Source organism: Pollicipes pollicipes, unplaced genomic scaffold (assembly GCF_011947565.3).
Source record: "Pollicipes pollicipes isolate AB1234 unplaced genomic scaffold, Ppol_2.1 Scaffold_4740;HRSCAF=5597_pilon_pilon_pilon, whole genome shotgun sequence".
In the NCBI taxonomy this organism is placed as follows: domain Eukaryota; kingdom Metazoa; phylum Arthropoda; class Thecostraca; order Pollicipedomorpha; family Pollicipedidae; genus Pollicipes; species Pollicipes pollicipes.
This window is the reverse complement of record NW_023596545.1, coordinates 8342003-8354493: the sequence shown is the minus strand read 5'-3', so window position 1 is coordinate 8354493 and position 12491 is coordinate 8342003.

Below are 12491 nucleotides of genomic sequence, written 5' to 3'. Positions count from 1 at the left end.
TATTGTGATTACATATGATGTTTATTCATTTGCATATAAATATTCATTTGACTACGGGGCATTGCATATGAATACTCAGGTGGTCGACTACGACAAATGTGGCTGGGGGGCTGGGGATAGAAAACGTGGTCAAATAGAATTTACTTTTTGAAGTAGATCATAACACCGATTTGTCTTGAGCAGGTTTTAAATGCAAAATGCTCAATACCTTTTTACATGGCATTGCAACAGAAATGTAGAGCAGGATTACTACCGATGGATAAGACAGAAGTATTAGCCTCATTCCTCGTATAAAAACCAGGAGATTGGAAATAAATTTGGATTGATATTTCGGCAACATGCCTTTATCGGAACAATAGCAGAAGTGGATTCAAAATTGGCTGTCGATGATCCTACTCGATTCTTCACTTTGAAATAGCGAACCACAGTTTTTACAGGACACCAACATCCAGCGGATTGAACAAAGAGCGATTGCCAGCCATTACTACGATATATTGGCTATCTAGGACTTAGAATACGCGCACATATGTGTACATGCAAACGAATTCAAGCAAATAGGCATCACGCATCACGCTTCATTCTGTCATGCAAGCGAGTTGAAGTGAACAGGCATCACACATCGTGTATCAATTACACATGCAGACGATCTCAAATGAACAGGCATCGCACACCACGCGTCAGGTATCACTTACACATGTAAACGATTTTAAGCTAGCACGCATCACACATAAGGCCACATTTCATGTTCGCATAATTGCCCATGATATGCCCTGCATGTTAAGACTTGGTCGCTGACTTAATTATGTAAACGCGGGAAAAATAGGCAATAACTGCTTTCTGATCGACCAATGCTGTGCCAAAAAAGATCTGCTAGGATTATTATGTTAATCATGCGGAAATGAAAGCATTGAATGAGCGTGTTCTTTGTTACTCCGGAAACACCGTGCATGCTACCCGTCCGTACAAAGCCTATGCCCCATAATCATTTGTTTTCAAAGTTGGGTGGAGCCGAGGGTTGTTTTGATACCAGGGAGTGTACGGATTGTTTATAAGCTATTCGTGCTAAGCTATCTTGATTGGCCGCACTAATCTGATAAGGCATTATTTATTATTAACATTAATCCCCTCGAACCATGGGGGATCAATATCGAGTACAATAGTGATCCACCATGGTTCAAGTTCTTAATCATTTGCGGGAGGCTTCTGACGAGAGATTCTGGGCACAAAAATGTCACCGAAATAATGTAAATTTCTCTTATCTCCCGCCTTGAGCACAGCTCCCTAGACAAAGGGTTAATCCGATCCGCTAAAAATATAAAACCTTTATTGTCCCAGCGTCTCACTATGGTGTTGCTAAACTTAGATTCCAAAACCATAGTCTTCCGGACAGAAGCTGATGCTGATCTGGGCTATATAGTGAAGAAAAATTTAACCACGCTTGAAAAATATCTTCCAAAACGGATAATGAAATCTCCCAGTGACGTATTTTAGGTTTGTCGGTCTTAAGCTTACCAGGTCTTTAATAGAGGCAACTTTCGCCATGATTAATTTCGACCAATCTTGTTGGGGGCAAAGTAGTGTTTCAGTCCACGACATTTTAAAGTTTTTTTTCATAAAGGAGCCGATATTCGCCATATCCAGACAATCAAGTTTCCATGATTGTGTCAGTTAAGGTTTTTTAACGCGGTCTTGTCTGTCGCCCCACGGGTTTTTGAACGTCACCTCTATTCTCTTTACCACGTCCCTTGAGGGATAGGGCAAATATACGAATATATGTGCTAGTTTTGATATTAGCAGGGACTTGATAACAGTTATTCTGTCCACTAACGTTAACTGTGGCGTTTTCCATTGCAACATCTCCCCTATCAGTGCTACCTTCATTTCGAGGTTTTTGCTAGTTATGTCCGCGTTATTCTTTTTGAACGTAATGCCAAGCACTTTTCATTCTTCAACAAACGTAATTCCTCCTGCATTTCTCTGTGAACCTCCAGTGACGATCCCGATCTGAAGGTATTTTGTTTTGCTAATATTTAAATTAAGACCAGGAACGGAGGAGAAGCTCGTTATTTCACTGCTCCGTTCAGAAACGCGCTATCTGCTTTGAGAAACACTATTGAATCGTCGGCATACTGTGACACCCAAAATTCTCGGCCATGTTGTGTTTGAAGACCGCACAGTTGCTGTGATTTTATTATTTGATGTGCTATGGGTTCCACGACGAGAGTAATGAGGTAGCCAGACGCTGGATTTCCTTGCCTTATGCCGCGCTGGATAAACTTTTTTTGGCCAATGAACCCATCTTGTAATATACGAGAGAAGTTTGTGCTATCCATATATATCTTGTGTATTAAGTGCGTTCAATCTTTTATTTCATGTATTCAGGGTGTTCTCCAAAGTTATGCAGATTCAGGGCCTTAGATAAAAAACCTACGATACTGTTTCAAACGCGGTTTCGAAATGAGCTGCTACTATCAAACCAGGCTGTTCCGATTTAACGCTAAACCAATAATGTCGTATACTAGTCTAGTGTTCTCCGCAATGAAACGTCCTCTCATGTACGCCGATTGAGTGGGCGAAACAAGGTCGTTCATGACATCTCTGAGCCTGTTTGGAATAACCGCAGATATGATTTTAAAGTCGACGTTCAGCAGACATATTGGTCTCCAACCTTTCAATTTATCCGACGGTTTATCTGCTTTGGGGATAAGAGTGATGATACTCTCACGATGCGAATTTAACGGATTGTCGGCTGCTGTACTACTACTGTCTGAAAACAGGATAGGGAAATGCTTCTAAATATCCCCAGAAATACTTGAAAAAGTCGGAGGTGAAGCCATTTGATCCTGGTGATTCGCCCCCTTACATTGCGTTAAGCGATGAGATAGATGAAGCTCTTTAAAGGTTATTGGAGTGTCTAAAGCTTGTTTCTGCCGTATACTTAACTTTCTTGTGACATATTTTTGTAGATATGCAAAGCGGTCCGTGCCATCGCTTCTCTCGCGGTATTTTGGTGACAGATGAGGTGTTAATTCATTTAATATTTGCTCTTTCTTGATAATGATTAGGTTGCCCAGCGTCAGGGACTGAATAGATTTTCGAGTTCCCTTTCTTTTTCCTAAGAGCGGAAAATATTTTGTGCTTTTCTCGCCGTGATCGTGCCATGCCGCTCTGGACCTGGTTATCAAGCCTTGAATTTTCGGCTTCCAAAACTCTTCCAACTTACTTTGAGCGTGTGCAATCAGGTCAGGGTCTTGTTCTGATTTAGTGGCTGAAAACCCGTTACGTAAACCGTTCAGCTCTATGACGATTGTGTTATTTTGCTCTCTTTCACGTCTTGCCATTCGTTTAGAGCATCCAACAGTTTCGCCTCGAATCATCAACAGCGTCTCGTAAAAAGAGCTATATGTACTGTGAATTGCGGGTGTTCGAAATTAAGTGGATTTGAGGAAGTCTGTGTCGGCAAGGGGTTCTAGTCGACCTGAGACAAATTTTGCCCAGGAAGAAAAGTACCGGACCCCGAATGCTGTTGGCGATAAACGAAAGAAAGGCGTCTGACAGGGCGAGAGTGGTGATCCACGTTTCTAGCCTCACGCAGCGTTCGCGGCGGGCGAAGTCCGACCGACTGGCTCCCGAAATAACCGACCGGCAGCTGAACACGGTCGGGCGCCCCGGGGTGACTGGCACCGTAACCCGAGGCACGTCCTAAACAGACCGGTCCTGACGTGTGATTCTTTTCGATGATGTGAAGAGGAGGGCTTCGGTCCCACAGCTCTAGAGAGCCACTTGTGTTGGTCGAGGTCCTCCTCCCTGACATGTCATGGAAGAACGAGTCGTGAAAATGGAATAACCCACAACGAGACAATGGAGGCACTGCCGGTCACGGGACCAAATACCGAAGAAAAGAAAGTCCCTTTCGGGCTCTGAACGGGTCCGGGGGCCGTTTTGAGTCGGAGGCCCGATGGAGGCCCGATAACTCCAAATGTGGTCTATATTCGTGGTTGGATTGCATCGACGTCCCTGAGATTGAGCAGCGGCTGCCACCGACTGCAGATTCCTCAAGGCAGAAGTCAAACAGCAAACGCACATAGACGCTGCCAAGGGATAATGCAGGTGCCCTTCTTTCCCCCCCCCCCCCCAATGTGATGAGCTACCACTGAGAAGCGCCCTCCTCCGCCTACCAGCCTAGTTTGATTGATTATCCTGGCTGTGCACACGCGAGCGCATACATGATGACTTGAACTCCCACATATAAGGATGCATCGCCATGTGTGGGTTGGAGTCCAGGAGGTTTACCAGGTACCATCAGGAGCTGGTACCAAGTAAGCTACGGAGGGCGATAAGTTGCGCTTTTTTACGACTTAATTCATCTTGGTGATAATTCACGTCCTTCCACCTGTAACAGGACGTTTTAGCCCTGATGTCTGGTCAGTTTACTATCCCAAATTTAAGATGACACCATTCGTTATCTATCAGCCCTTCTGGTGAGAAAATGGCCGTTTCGGCTTACTGATCCGGCTGCTGATCAGGATGCGAGTTTTGGTGATGGGGGTGGCGCATCTTTAGCGTCCTGAAACGCCTGCTCATGCTGCAGCTTTCATCTCCAGATAGTGTGCTGCTTCAGCAGGTCCGGGAGAGGTTAGGCCGCGCTGGTGATGTCCTCTGAGAAGTCAGCCCGCTGATCGGAGAGTCCCAAGAGCGATCTCAAGTCAGTTGAGTTCTCTGGCCGCGGGAACTCTGAGATGGCCTGACGCTTGCCGTCGTCGATCGTGCAGCCCTGGTCCGAGATCCGATAGCCGCAGCGCTCAAGCGACTGTTGAGCGAGCTAGAACTGTCGCGGGTTAATCGTGATGCCCCTCCCGGCAGCGCCTGAGGATGGTGACCACGTGAGAGAGAGATGGGCACGGTAAATCGTGTGGTGCACCAGCAGGTGGTCTACGATCTTGATTGTCTTCCGAATATCGCCTAGAGCCGCGCTGCTGCGACACTTGTACTCTCGCCTAGAGCCGCGCTGCTGCGACAGTTACACTCTCGCCTAGAGCCGCGCTGCTGCGTCAGTTGTACTCTCGCCTAGTGCCGCGCTGCTGCGTCAGTTGTACTCTCGCCTAGAGCCGCGCTCTGCGACAGTTGTACTTTCGCCTAGAGCCGCGCTGCTGCGACAGCTGTACTCCCGCCTAGAGCCACGCTGCTACGGCAGTTGTACTCTCGTCTACAGCCGCGCTGTTGCGTCAGTTGTACTCTCGCCTAGTGCCGCGCTGCTGCGTCAGTTGTACTCTCACCTAGAGCCGCGCTCTGCGACAGTTGTACTTTCGCCTAGAGCCGCGCTGCTGCGACAGCTGTACTCCCGCCTAGAGCCACGCTGCTACGGCAGTTGTACTCCCGCCTAGAGCCGCGCTGCTACGACAGTTGCACTCTCGCCTAGAGCCGCGCTGCTGCGACAGTTGCACTCTCGCCTAGAGCCGCGCTCTGCGACAGTTGTACTTTCGCCTAGAGCCGCGCTGCTGCGTCAGTTGTACTCTCGCCTAGAGCCGCGCCCTGCGACAGTTGTACTTTCGCCTAGAGCCGCGCTGTTGCGACAGCTGTTCTCCCGCCTAGAGCCACACTGCTGCGACAGTTGTACTCCCGCCTAGAGCCGCGCTGTTGCGTCAGGTGTGCTCTTCTCCTGGCGGAATTAAGCCCATCGGAGTCCTGAGAAACCCCATAATGCCCCACGGAGAGACGAAACAGGTAAAATCCTGCGCCTCCTCCGCGATTGGGGCCTGGAAGTATCCCATGATGGCGTCCAGGGTGGTCAGCCACCGCGCGTCGCCATCGATGGATGCCATTGCCCCGTTGATTGGTCTGACGGGTTAGGCAGGTCTCTTTACGACCTTGTTGACTGCTGTCATGTCCACATCAGCTTGGCTCCTCCGCAGCGTTTCGTGGTCGGCACCACGGGATGACACCATTCTGTAGGGTAGTGAACCGGGGCGATGACACCTCTGGCTGTCATGTCGTCGAGCTGGCTCTTGATTTCTGCTCTCCAGCAGTACGGAATGGTCCTGGCGGCAGTGAGGGCACTGCGTCATCTGTCAGTTCAGTTACCGCCGCTGGTCATCTCGCGAAGCGTCTCGTTGCCGTCCATCACGTCGAAAATGCTGTCTTCGGGCGGCTTCATGTTATGAAATGACGGCGTGCGGGGGCCGTGGTCGTGTTCTCATGCAGGCAGAAAACTGGGTGCTTGATCCAGGGACGGCGGGTCCGAAGCCTCCGGCGGCGCGCTGCGTCGCACCCCGCGGCTCCTAAGCCGCAACCAGCTGCTCCCGCGCCGCCCGCGTCGCGTCCCGCGGCTCCCAAGAGGCACCCAGCTGCTCCTGGGCCGCCCGGATCGTGCCCCACGGCTCCCAAGCGGCGCCCAGCTGCTCCGGGGCTGCCTGCGTCGCGCCCCGCGGCTCCCAAGCGGCGCCTAGCTGCTCCTGAGCTGCCTGCGTCGCGCCCCACGGCTCCCAAGAGGCACCCAGCTGCTCCGGGGCTGCCTGCGTCGCGCCCCACGGCTCCCAAGCGGCGCCCAGCTGCTCCTGGGCCGCCCGGATCGTGCTCTGCGCGTTTCTGGGGGCAGCCGATAGATGACGCTGGCTTCGGCCGACAGGTTTCGCTAGTGGACGGGTGGCCGACTGTAAGCGGACCTGGCGTCCGCTGGTCGCTGCTCCGGTCCGCGCGTGCTCGGTTTGTATCGGACTGACGGCGCGCGATGCAGCCCGCCGTGACATCCACGGATGCAGCCATCTCAGCACCCATCACCGTAGCTTCCACACCGGAACATGGCGTGCACGACGCGGCCGTAGAGTCTGCTGGGTGGGTGAGCGTCACCTCCACCCGCGGCGTGCGCCGCGCGGCCAGCCGATCCACGGGGACATCGGCAATGATTCACTGTATCCCCGATCGTTCCCCGGCTGCACTCACTGGCGCCGCAGCAGCGCCTCGCCTGCGGCATACTGACTGGGCCGTGCGGCCAATTGCCGGCCGCTCCGTCGCGTGACCCGGCGCTCCGCCAGCCGCGACCGCCGCCTCGGGCGCCGCGAGAGGGAGCCTGAGCGGGACCCGCCGCCGCGAAGTGACCGGTAACACCGCACGCACGGCACGACGCATCCTCAGCGGGACAGCGCACTCCGTCAACGTGTCTAGTCCGCCCGCGGAGTGGGCAGGGGTTGTCTCGATGTGCACGAGCGGAACGGGCGTGGGCATCCTGCTCCAAACTGTCCGCCACAAAATTGTCTTTTTTATTAGCTCCGTTCTACAAAAAACTAACACCAAGGAATACATTAAAACAAACTTAACATGATCGGCTTCGTCTACTCTGTAAGACCTGTCAGCCTCCATGTAGACATATCAAGAGTAGAAGCTCCTGGAGACAACATTTTTCGGCCTGGTTACGCGCATATCTCTACTTGGTGCCATTTCGGACGATATTCGGTGACAAAACTGAGAAACACCATAAACAATTCTGAGATATATATGCAAGCGATACGGGGCACAATTCGAAATAAGATGTAAAACTGCATGCCTCCAGAACCCCGTCATGATCATCAATCATTGGACGCGACAAGCAGAAAAGTGAAAGCTTCTGCGCAAACATCACGTGGCCTATCGTGACCTAAACTAACATACACTTGTGAAAATATATGTGTCGCTACGCATTGGAATCCAACGTTACCTGAGTACGAAATGGAGTAGAGATAAGGAACCGAGTGCCTGAATCTTCGCTTTTCATGTATACATACATGAGCCAACATTCCTGAAAATTTGCAGAAAGTAAAGATTTCATCTAACCTAGGTCAACCAGCTTGGACATGTTAACAGCATGGGCGTAAAATGAGACCTGAATAACTCCTGTACATTATCGTGACATCTACGTATTATACCAGTAATCGTCACATATTCAGAAGCAAACATGTACAACTGAAATGAAGTGTTCCACATTTATATGGGCTTTGAATTGAAATAGCCATCTTGAAGACTTTGCAGTGTTGTTGGCAATCCTGTCTCTTAAGATCTAGGCCCCTCTAGTTTCTGAGCTACACGCCCGCGAAAAGGGGGAAAGTATTTCGGGGAGAGTATTTCTGTCGCCTTGCCATGCATCACGTCTCAACAACGTCATTCACATCTTGCCTTTTCGAAAGCCATGCGACGATCAAGACCAAGGAAAATATAATTTTCGGGACGTTCATATCTGACGTTCGTGAGCACAGTTTATATCTATAACGCCGTCAATTGGCACTCAATCAGCGTTGTGCAAGGTGCAATGATAATTATTGAATACATAAGTGTGCTGTCTAGAGCAGGCTTTTCCGCGTGAAAGCGTACCAATAGTTACAAGTAAGTTTGTGTCATCATATCTGATGCTTGCCTCAATATCGTCAAATGCGAAACATTCCCTTTAAGCTACTTTTTTCTGAAAAGGCAGAATTGTTTAGCTTGATAGTGACCCAAGCGTTTTTTGTGTGTGTTCGATTTTCGTACCGATGTGCTGAGAGGGAAAAATAAAGGGAGACGTCACGGCGACTGAGAATTTTCCCTCTGAATGCAAAGTGGGCAAACCTAGTGATGAGCGATTTCAGCCGATGGCCTCCCACTATAAAGGATGAATCCGAACCCGAAGTCAAGGGCTTTGCAGGGGCGGGGGCTCAACTTTGGGCGGAACGCAAGTCAGCAGCTTCGAATGTAAGGACACGAAGCCCAAGTCTACCCATTAGTTGAAAATGATGAGGCCGGAGCCGATGCCGAATCCAGCGTACAACGTTGTTTGGAGAAACAGACTTTTTCAGCTTCTACTAAACCTTTAGGGAACACAAAATGTGATCAGGGTTTTGCGGAATAATTGTGACGAAATGTTAGCAGTGGGGGTTCAGTTCGGTTCAGTTCGTTGTATTCACGGATCATTCCATCAAGTGGCTCATTATTTGATTCAATTCAGTTACAATATTAGTATGAATACGACATCAAACCTGACAAGAATGTGATAAACTTGATGGATGGTAAACTTGTTAGGACTGTCGTCCTCGTCCTGTGTGCTAGTGCACACAGAACGTTTCGGACAGTTAGTCCCCCGGTCGCCGCCAGGTGTCTATTGCCCTGAGAAAGACGAGCTCGTGTTTGGCTTTCATGACTTCCAGGCATGCATGTGTCACAGCATTGGAAAGTTGTGTGGTAGGAGTGTTGTAGTGACAACGACAAGCATGCATGTCTTTCGTAAAGTGAAAGTCACAAGTGCAGTGCAAAAATCGACATGCCGAAGCCGAAGACAGCGGTTCAAAACCGTACGAGGCCGAATCCATCAGGGGCGCAGGCGGGAGAGATCGGGTTTTAAGCCAGGCCCCTCATTCAAGCATCGTTCGAAGCCGAAGCGGAGGCCAGGTGTTAAATATGATACCAACCCAAAGCCAGTCGTGACAAATGGCCCAAATCAAACCCGGACCAGAAGCCATTGAGGGAAAAGTGCGCCTTAGCGAAGCTAAAGCTGAAGCCGGCTTTGTTCCCATGATTTCCCCTATACAGCACAACGGAACATCTGACATTTTAAATCACATGTGAGGTTCGATCGAAATCTAACGCACGTGTATAAATTTGCACATCGGATTGTTGCCACTTGAGATTTAACCATTTTAATGCCACCTGGTTTTCGGGGAAGTTTGAAAACGTTGTATGGTGAAAAGAAAGCCTCTTCCAGCAGAACAAAACGTAAGGAATTCTTCAGAACACAAGTGCAACCAAGTGCAATTGGCCCTAACAAACTTGTTTTACTCCAACGTGTCAACGTACCATGCCACTTGCCAAGCGTTCATTCCAATGTTTTTCCACCACGATTATTACAGATCTGAACACAAGGAAGGGTTTCATCCAATCGTCGTGAAACCCCTATACCTTAAGCACAGGGGCGGCGCGGAACGAGGTCGGGAGAGGGGCTCGTCCCGGGAATGCACGGGCGGGGAGGGAGGCCCTGCGCTAGATCAAGAAGACAACTGCATCCATCATAAGACCCTCATTCTGACCTATACTTGTATTACTTTACGTGGATATTGATGCATGTGACAACTGTGCAAGGAAGCACATGCCTCTGGGTCCCTTCCCTTAAATACAATACTGTCCGGGAGGCCCCCATATGGGGAGGCCCCATTTTGTCCATGAAGCCATCTAGAAAATCTTGCTCCACAAGTTCAAAATATGTGGTGCCGTTCCTAGCGCTGCATACGCCGAATAATGTGCGTGGATATGTTCAAATGTCATGTGCTCTTCTGCCACTTACCATCGGCAACGCGTAAACAATCCATCGGCAGCGAAGGCATAATCCAGCAATGCCTGTACTGTAAGCTGGGGGCTCTGGTGTGCAGACTATTCATCGGTGCTGATAGTACCCGTAATTCAATGTTTGCGATTTTCAAGGTACCTGCCTTATCGTTGGATGTTCAGCGGCGCAGTATTTCACGCTGGTTTTATCTGGGAACGGCTGAACCGAGGTCAATAATATCCATACCGCAACGTGTCGCATCGCGATATTATCCATCTGTTCCGGATTTGCTTCGTGTATACGCAAGTGAGGGAAAAGGCCGCCGCACAACTTGTTTTGCTCACACGCACATGGTTGGTGTAGCGCTGGCGCCAATATTCTGCGAGTAACATTATGCGCCGATTGGCGAGCAGCGTACGGAGGTTCCTGTGCTTTTCGAATTGTGTTGGCATTATATCGTCGCACCCCAATCGCAAACAAGTCTATACGTCTCTGTCGATGACGGTGTGTTATGGTTACTGCGCCGGACATCCATGGGGTGAGGACTCATGAGCGGCTGGCGGTTTGCGAGCCAAGGCCCTCGGCCGATTCCTCGCATGAGAACTTATGGTCGCGTCGTCACGCGACCCGAAGACTGATGGCTTCCGTTCGCCTTCGCCCGGCATGTGAGGTGCTTAGAAACGCCATGTTCTGGTCTTTATCGTTGAATGCATGGGCGCAATCAAGGTAACTACAACACTGGGAAACGCTGCATGGAAACTGGCGGATGGGCTGGGTCGTTGCTTGCTGTGTTCCTTGTTAGAGAGTAGATGCGAGTTCTTGACTTAACTTCACTTACTTAATTTAACTTACTGAACTCAATGCCCCTCTTGCGCGGTTGCAACGCGATGCACCTGCCACGAAAGACAGCAGCGAAGGGGGGGGGGGGGGGGGATGGCTTTGCATGATGCGAATGAGAGCCCCTGGGGCGAAGCTGTCAATTTTGCAATAGCACTGGAGTTCAAGAGTAAGCTTTTAACAACGAGTTATAGTTCCAATGTGTCACATTAATGTGCCGGGTTCCCAGCCTTGGTTCCTGGTTTCCATCGGTTCCCTACGACAAAAGAAACACGTGGGTTCTAGTTCCCACCGGTTGTTTGAACAAAACAAGAACCTGGATCTCGATGCGTGCTGGACTTTTATACAAACCAAGATCCTGGATCTTGGCTATCACTGGATCTTCCGACAAAACAAAACAACAAAACCCTTGTTCCACTAGTCCTTTCGACAAAACAAAACCATGGATTCTGATTCCTGCAGGATCTTTCGACAATCCAAGATTCTGGATCTCGGCTCCCACTGGTCTTCTTGACAAAATAAAACCCTGGGTCCTAATTGCCTCTGGTCGGTTGTAAAAAGCCAAACCCTGGTTACTGGTTTCCTCTGGCTCTATGGCAGACCATGGACCTGGTTTCTGGCTTGAACTGGTTATTTTGAAAGCAATGCAAATTGAATGCGTAGTCTACACTGGGGCTTTACGACGCACTCAGCTGCCGAGGCTATGCGGCGTCGCCTGCAGCTCAACCAGTCAAGAAGGGTGGGCACCACGGGAATCAAGTCCCTCTTCTCTGGTTTTCCAGACGTGCAGCGCTTAACGCAGACATTACACTATCGGCACCCTGTACTTGGATGCTGGTTGTCGCTGATCTACTTCCCCAAGAACACAAGACCATGACTCATTCATGATTCTCAGCCACAAGGTGAGGCAAGTCACACAGAAAACCCAGGTATTTCCATTTCACATTTATTAAATTCATGCACAACGGGCAAGGCAAACAGTCAGCATACCCTGATACCACAAATAGATCTAAAAAAGCTTACCTCCCATTTGAATATTATTGCCTTCAGCTTAAAAGTGAAAGCCTGACAGCTAAAACTACCACACAGGATAGCTAACATATTTCTGCTTTCACACCACATGAAAGTCACGCACCACAGGAATTCAAACAGCATGTCCTCCTAACTAATTTTTCAAGGTGTCTCTGTCAGTCTAGCTGTCTGTTTGTCTGTCTGTCTGTCTGTTTGACTGCCTATCTCTGTGTCTTCTTTTTCGTTGAACTTGTCTGCAGGCCAAACGAGTGGAGATACGGAGGTGAAATTGGCGCACGATGCAAGTGCGCACGAGGCGGTGTTCCACGTGTGCGTTTCGAGCCGGTGCAGCCCATGGTAAGAGCGTGTCACGTGCCGAAAG